General features: G+C 42.5%; 4 non-coding genes across 4 annotated transcripts; all 4 read right to left on the minus strand.

The window, feature by feature from the left end:
• Nucleotides 1-2,346: 2,346 nt before the first annotated feature.
• LOC135013902 (U1 spliceosomal RNA) lies at nucleotides 2,347-2,510 on the minus strand. The gene has a single exon (XR_010212490.1). It is a non-coding gene; the product is annotated as a U1 spliceosomal RNA (small nuclear RNA).
• Nucleotides 2,511-2,660: 150 nt separating this feature from the next.
• LOC135013908 (U1 spliceosomal RNA) lies at nucleotides 2,661-2,824 on the minus strand. Its single transcript, XR_010212496.1, has one exon. It is a non-coding gene; the product is annotated as a U1 spliceosomal RNA (small nuclear RNA).
• Nucleotides 2,825-3,498: 674 nt separating this feature from the next.
• On the minus strand, nucleotides 3,499-3,661 carry LOC135013903 (U1 spliceosomal RNA). Its single transcript, XR_010212491.1, has one exon. It is a non-coding gene; the product is annotated as a U1 spliceosomal RNA (small nuclear RNA).
• Nucleotides 3,662-3,813: 152 nt separating this feature from the next.
• Nucleotides 3,814-3,977, minus strand: LOC135013907 (U1 spliceosomal RNA). The gene has a single exon (XR_010212495.1). It is a non-coding gene; the product is annotated as a U1 spliceosomal RNA (small nuclear RNA).
• Between the last annotated feature and the right edge of the window lie 4,293 nt (nucleotides 3,978-8,270).

Here is an 8,270-nt window from a genome sequence, read left to right on the forward strand (position 1 = left end):
AAAATATCAATCCCAGTTTTGGATTACTTTAATTAACAAAAAAAAAAACGCATATAGCAGAGGATAGTTTCAATCTGCCTACCTCTGTGCTATGGACCCAGCATGCTTCCATTACAGTACTCTGCTGCACATGTAATTGCAAGAGATCCTGAAGCACTCACTCATCATGGGAAAGTACCAATGTGTTTCTTCATTGGTTGATGGAAGAAACATCTTACAAAAACTCTCCAGATTATTGACTATTTAAAGTTTTTCAAGGAAACGTTCTAGATGAATGCTTATTAGCCTTTGTCAGTATATACTTTTGCAAAGTGTCGCTGTGGCGCAATCAGTTAGTGTGTACGGCTATTAACCAAAAGGTTGGTGGTTCAATCCCACCCAGGGATGTAATTGACCTTGTTATCAGATTTTGGTGATCTTTAAGTAGACAAGTCAAAATTTCAAAAACCCCTGTTATGGTGTAGGGTACCTGGCCTTCTCTGATGTAATCAGAGTTAGATTTGATTCAGTGATTTTATAAAAACAGCTAGGAAGCACAATTTAGCAGTGGTTTGCAGAGAAAAAGAAATATGCTGGCAAAAAAATCCAATTGAGTGATTAAACAGCTCTTCATTTTCTGGCTTTATTTTTATGCTAACAAATTTGTTCTCTGAAAAGTGTCCACAAAGCCAAGTATCTGATTAACATCTTTGTAGGGATGGTTTTTCACCTATTACTAAATTAAACTTGCTTCATTGGAAAGGCAGCAAGATGCATCCTCATTTCAATATCTCCTGAAATAATACAGGTTGACACCAGGAAACATTAACGCCACTGCATCCTTGCTGCTTTCTCATGTGGAAGTCTGTTTAATGTGAAAACAAGGTGATATCTAATTAGCACACAGGTAAGGAATTAAGAAAATCTTTATTTAAGGGTGAAGATGTTTCTCACAAAATCGTTGCCCCAATGCATCATTGAAATTCAAGCTGGAAAGATGATTTTAATATATCACTTGTACATTTTGTATTGCTCTTCTGGTGACAATGTAGTTTGTTTTTGTCAATTACCATTTTAATAATAGGGTAAAGAAAATTAAGTGGATTTTTGAAAGAAAACAATACTGTCAATATACTATTAAAACAAATTAAAATGGTAAAAGCTATTGTACTTTAAGTAAAAATAAAAGAGCAAAAATATCAATCCCAGTTTTGGATTACTTTAATTAACAAAAAAAAATGCATATAGCAGAGGATAGTTTCAATCTGCCTACCTCTGGGTTAAGGGGCCCAGCATGCTTCCATTGCAGTACTCTGCTGCACATGTAAGTGCAAGAGATCCTGAAGCACTCACTCATCATGGGAAAGTACCAATGCGTTTCTTCATTGGTTGATGGAAGAAACATCTTACAAAAACTCTCCAGATTATTGACTTTTTAAAGTTTTCTAGGAAACGTTCTAGATGAATGCTTATTAGCCTTTGTCAGTATGTACTTTTGCAAAGTGTCTCGGTTGTGCAATCGGTTAGTGTGTTTGGTTATTAACCAAAGGGTTGGTGGTTCAATCCCACCCAGGGATGTTATTGACCATGTCATCAGATTTTGGTGATCTTTAAGTAGACAAGTCAAAATTTCAAACCCCCTCTTATGGTGTAGGGTACCTGGCCTACTCTGATGTAATCAGAGTTAGATTTGATTAAGTGATTTTATAAAAGAACAGCTAGGAAGCACAACTTAGCAGTGGGTTGCAGAGAAAAAGAAATACGCTTGCAGAAAAATCCAATTGAGTGATTAAACAGCTCTTCATTTTCTGGCTTTATTTTTATGCTAACTAATTTGTTCTCTGAAAAGTGTCCACAAAGCCAAGTATCTGATTAACACCTTTGTAGGGATGGTTTTTCACCTATTACTAAATTAAACTTGCTTCATTGGAAAGGCAGCAAGTGATGTCATCCAAGCAGTGGGTCAAAGTTGGCTTCAACCCTCGTCTGCTTATGAAAAGAGAAAAGGGATATGCAGGGCATGGCGGCCTTTTGCGACGCTTGGATGACCCCTAGTTCGCATTAAACACCCCCACCCTCCTTCGGTGTGGGGCTCATGTTGGCCATGCCCCAGCCCCTGAAGCATTCAAGCTGATTTCTTGCAGCAGCTGGGTACTGTAACAGCTCCAGAGCTGCTCTGTAAGGCAAGTAAAAGGGTGTGGGCCCTGCAGCACTACCTGTAGTTTGCATTGTGCATTGGAAGGCACAAAGTAAGCAGACGGGAGGAGAAGTCAGGATAGTGCACAAGGTTATAGAAGGGAGGGGCTCAAGAAAAGAGAAGTGGAAACAGACAGCATACTAGGCTGGAGAGAGACCTGAGACAAAGAGATCTGAATTATACGAGAGCCGTCCAGGGGAAACACAAATTATGCAGTCAAGTTTCCCACATTTGGGGAAATCGCAAGGGGCAGCACACCCAGAGTGCAATGGGTGAGCCTTGCCCTGGGAGAAGCACCTTCATGATCATAGTATCTCACCTGGCAGGTTAGTAGGAGTTGGGCTAGAGCTGGGGAGGGTCGCTGCTCGGGCACTACCTTTCAAGTGAAGGAGATCCAACTGAGGCAGCACAAGGGAACTCTCAAAAGAAGAACAAGGCTAGAGGAAGATCTGAGACAAAGAAATCTGACTTTACCAGAGCTGACCAGAGGAAAGCACAAACACAGTCCACCACTACCACAAATAATGCAGTCGAGTTTCCCACATTTGGGGAAATCACAGGGGTCAGCATACCCAAAATGCAATGAATGAACCTCACCCTGGGAAAACAATCTTCATGACAATAGTATCTCCTATGCAAAATAAGTATGATTTGGGATAGGGCTGGGGAGGGCCGCTGCTCAGGCACATCTCTGTCAAGTAAAGGAGATTCAACTGAGGCAGCACAAGGGAACTCTCATCTGGGGACAACAACTGCAGGGAGAACACATATTTTCAGATGAACATGGGGTGGCAGAAGGCTGCCTAATACTGAAGCACCCCCAAACAACAAACCAAATGCAACAACTAGTGCAAGCATTCCTGGGGGATGGCCTGCAGCAGATGGATTTGAATATGGTGATGTCATCCAAGCAGTGGGTCAAAGTTGGCTTCAACCCTCGTCTGCATATGAAAAGAGAAAAGGAGCGTGCAGGGCATGGAGGCCTTTTGTGGTGCTTGGATGACCCCTAGTTCGCATTAAGCACCCCCACCCTCCTTCGGTGTGGGGCTCATGTTGGCCATTCCCCAGCCCCTGAAGCATTCAAGCTGATTTCTTGCAGCAGCTGGGCACTGTAACAGCTCCAGAGCTGCTCTGAAAAGCAAGTAAAAGGGTGTGGGCCCTGCAGCACTACCCGTAGTTTGCATTGTGCATTGGGAGGCACAAAGTAAGCAGACGGGAGGAGAAGTCAGGATAGTGCACAAGGGTATAGAAGGGAGGGGCTCAAGAAAAAAGAAGTGGAACCAGACAGCAAACTAGGCTGGAGAGAGACCTGAGACAAAGAGATCTGAATTACATGAGAGCCGACCAGGGAAAACTCAAATTATGCAGTCAAGTTTCCCACATTTGGGGAAATCGCAGGGGCAGCACACCCAGAGTGCAATGGGTGAGCCTTGCCCTGGGAGAAGCAACTTCATGATCATAGTATCTCACCTGGCAGGTAAGTAGGAGTTGGGCTAGAGCTGGGGAGGGTCGCTGCTCGGGCACCCCCCTGTCAAGTGAAGGAGATCCAACTGAGGCAGCACAAGGGAACTCTCGAAAGAAGAACAAGGCTAGAGGAAGATCTGAGACAAAGAAATCTGAATTTTACCAGAGCTGACCAGAGGAAAGCACAAACACAGTCCCCCACTACCACAAATAATGCAGTCGAGTTTCCCACATTTGGGGAAATCACAGGGGTCAGCATACCCAGAATGCAATGAATGAACCTAACCCTGGGAGAACAATCTTCATGACCATGGTATCTCCTATGCAAAATAAGTATGATTTGGGATAGGGCTGGGGAGGGCCGTTGCTCAGGCACATCTCTGTCAAGTAAGTTGCATTTGATTTGTTGTTTGGGGGTGCTTCAGTATTAGGCAGCCTTCTGCCCTACCATGTTCATCTGAAAATATGTGTTCTCCCTGCAGTTGTTGTCCCCAGATGAGAGTTCCCTTGTGCTGCCTCAGTTGAATCTCCTTTTGGAGAAGACCTCAATAAGATTGTAGCTGATCTGGCTACTGCTAAAACAGCTTGCCTACCTAGTATGACTCCTACCACGCAGAAGGCTAAAAGTACTTTTCTTGGCCCTTTCATCCTCCAGGTAAAGCGTACCCAAGGTCAGGCATACCCAAAGCAAGCTCATGTTTCCAGACCTGCCAAGCCCAGACTGAAGCAATCCTGGGCTGCCCATCAGCCTGCTTCCAAAACGGACAAGCCTGCCGCATGACGGTGCAGGCCTCCCTCTGGGGGATCCCAGGGTGGGGGGCCCGACTTCTAGGTTTGGCAAAGAAAGGTATAATTCTAAGCTAGAGAATTCTGTTTGGAGCTCACCTTGTACTTTGTGAAGAAATAATCAGCATTGTGGCTGAGCAGATACATGTAGTGTGTGGCTGCAAACTGCATGGATCTGCTGCGTTGTAATGCTGATTCTTTTTTTTTGCAAAGTACCAATAGCTTCATATAATGTTCACAATTTTTATGCAGGATCAAATAGCTCAATAGGTAGGGTGTTTGATTAGAATTCAACAGGTTATAGGTTTGAATCCTGGGTATGGTAGTTTGAGATGTGTTATTTAATAAAGTATGTTGTTCTGACTGCCGGCATCCTATCACCTGGGATATCATACTAAATAAATGGAGTTGATCAAATTTTTTTTTTTTAACTAGGGACAATTTCCAGATACTTCTCTTTATAACTGAGATTGCCCCCTGGAACTTCACATCAGTTGACAACTATGCATGAGTGGGCAGTGCTTGCCCTGGATCTGTCCACCCATTTATGTGCCGCCATAAAATAAAGCATGACTAACAGTTATCCTGGGCGTACACTACACAATTATCTGTCAGGCTATCTATCCAGTCTGGATGGATGGAATGAAAATCTGGTAATGTATAGGAGCAAATGTCAATTAACCATTTGCTCCCAAACACTAGAAAAGTGGTCAAAAATGGTCATTACACAAATTGGTTAAACCCAAAATTTAACCAATTTGTTTAGGGGACCATTTTTGTCCATTTTTTAGTGTTTGAGAGTAAATCGTTGATGGTCATTTGCTCACATAGATAACCGGATTTCTATTCCAACCAGCCAGTGTTGGAGAGATGGTCTGCCAGATTACATAATGCATACCAGAGCCATAACTAGACTTTTTGGTGCCCTGTGACAGAGAATTATATGCCCTCCCCCCCATTTTTGCAATATGGACAAAAGGCGCATGCCTTGTGGGGAAGGGGCATAACAAGATTGGTCTCAGAGAAAGCACATGAGATATGAAGATATATCTAGTATACTTGACACTCAATGGTTTGTGGTTTTGCAGGGGTGCCCTCCTTAAATGCATATACAGTCACACATGGCATGTTTGTGTAAATGGCATATCAGCAGTCAGCACTAACTGGTGACATGCCATTTGTACAAGTAAGCCATGTGTGACTAATATATAAACATACTTTATTAAATAACACCTCAAACTATCATACCCAGGATTCAAACCTATAACCTGTTAAATTCTAATCAAACACCCTACCCATTGAGCTACTTGATCCTGCATCTATTCTAACCTCCAAAAACAGATTCAGTTGCATTTTCCAGCGTGTTTTGTTTGCGCCTTTGCAAATGTCTTACATCGACAAACTTATTTAGTACTATTTTGCAAATAGGGTTACATTGTCGCAACATTGTGTTCCCTAATTGCTTGATTTTTTAAATGCAAAAATTGATAAAGACACCTGATAATTGCTCTGTGGAGTCTTCTTTTGTGTCTACTTCTTATCTACATTTAATTCCCTACCTATAATCAAGGCATTTTTAAATGCTGGGTGCTGCCAGGACGTGAGGCCTACCTAGTCTTTAGATCTGAATTTGAATGTACTTGTGAACTAACTTAATTTCCTACTTCTAAATTCATTCCTAAATTCACTACTTACATTAATCCTGTAGTTGGGCATTTTGAGCCTTCAATTGTGGGCATTGTTTTGTGTCCAGACCAGCAGCTGGTGGTGTGCATTTGCTGGAAAGGCATCGAAGACCTCCGATATGCTGCATCTCCTGATGTGTGTCTGCCTCAAGTGGCTGTCAGCAAATGCATGCTAGACACCCCATTCCAAGCTGATTGTGACATCACGGAACATGCATCATAGAACAGGCATGCTAGAACATGGGTCTTCAACCTGCGACCCTCCAGCTGCTGTGGAACTACATATCCCAGCATGCCCTGCCTCAGTTTTAGCATACCTTAAAAGCAAAACTGTAGCAGGGCATGCTGGGATGTGTAGTTTCACAGCAGCTGGAGGGCAACAGGATGAAGACCCATGTGCTAGAACCAAACCGCAGGTACATTGAATGCTAGCAAGCTGAATGTTTAAATCCTTTTTGTTCCGCAGCATTCCAATGCGGAAGATTCCATGGAACCAGAGATTATTCCATTGAGAAGGACATGCTGCCTGGATGACTGCACTGTGCAAATTAAATCACGGAGCCAGTTGGCTTGTGGGTGGCTCTGGTGACTGGGTGGTTGGGTGGGCGGTGTGTCGGAGGTGGAGCACATGCAAATGAATGTGTATCATCCAGCTAGTGAGAGAGAAAACTCATGCAGGAGTGTGCCTGCTTGTCAGTGAGTTATGCACCTTGCCAGACGTCAAATCTACATGGAGCAACTGGAGGGGACAAGAGCAGGTTTGGAAAATATAGACAGAAGAGCATATATGCTGGCGCATTCTCCATGATTGTGTCAGCTTATGTTTTGGTGCACTGCACTTTCACTAAGTTTTAGCCATTTTGTTTAAACGCAAGTGTAGTTGCTTCTCGCTCTTTTGGCTGTGATATTGTATTGTGGTTGAAGAGTCTGCTGGAGGGATTGTTTTCTTCATTGGCGAGAGACTGAAGATATTCCAGGATGGAAGGCTTGGGAACACTATCCGTTTTTCAGTTGTGGAAGAGTTGAAAGACCGGATTGGACTACATTCTATAGTAAAGGGTATCTTTGTATTTATTAATCCTCCCTTTATATGTGTCTGTCTTTCAATAAAGCTTTGGGCTTGTGATTCCGTCACCCTCTTACACTCCACACCCATAGCCTTATTAACTATTGTATTGTTTAAATGTATAGTGCAGTTCATGATTTATAGTGTAGGCTGACCTGTGCTGTAGTTCTTGAACTGTACTATACCGACAGCATTTGTATTGTGTTTTGGCTGTGCTGCAACACAGTACTTATGTGTGTAATGTTTATGTATGTTTTTTTGCTTCTTTATGTCAATAAAGACTGCTTTTTCAATCCAATATCTGAAAACAATCAATGTTTATCTTTGATGGCAATAGAAGTGGTATGATATTTGCTGCTTTTGAAAGGCAATATCTGATATGTCCCCTATCTGGGAACCATATATTAAATGGCTTTTCAGAAAAGGGAGATGGGAGAAGAGCTTTCAGTACTTGTAGGACCGATGCACATTTCCTATTCTAGCCTCCAAAAACAGATTCAGTAGCATTTTCCAGCGTATTTTGGATGCGCCTTTGCAAATGTCTTACATCGACAAACTTATTTAGTACTATTTTGCAAATAGGGTTACATTGTTGCAACATTGTGTTCCCTAATTGCTTGATTTTTTAAATGCAACAATTGATAAAAACACCTGATAACTGCTCTGCGGAGTCTTATTTTGTGTCTACTTCTTATCTACATTTAATTCCGTACCTCTAATCAAGGCATTTTTAAATGCTGGCGGCTGCCAGGACGTGAGGCCTACCTAGACTTTAGATCTGAATTTGAATGTACTTGTGAACTAACTTAATTTCCTACTTCTAAATTCATTCCTAAATTCACTACTTACATGAATCCTGTAGTTGGGCATTTTGGGACTTCGATTGTGGGCATTGTTTTGTGTCCAGACCAGCAGCAGGTGGTGTGCATTTGCTGGAAAGGCATCGAAGACCTCCGATATGCTGCATCTCCTGATGTGTGTCTCCCTCAAGTGGCTGTCAGCAAATGCCTGCTAGACACCCCATTCCAAGCTGATTGTGACATCACGGAACATGCATCATAGAACAGGCATGCTAAAACATGGGTCTTCAACC

The sequence above is a fragment of the Pseudophryne corroboree genome, unplaced genomic scaffold (assembly GCF_028390025.1).
Source record: "Pseudophryne corroboree isolate aPseCor3 unplaced genomic scaffold, aPseCor3.hap2 scaffold_2788, whole genome shotgun sequence".
NCBI classification, from domain to species: Eukaryota; Metazoa; Chordata; class Amphibia; order Anura; family Myobatrachidae; genus Pseudophryne; species Pseudophryne corroboree.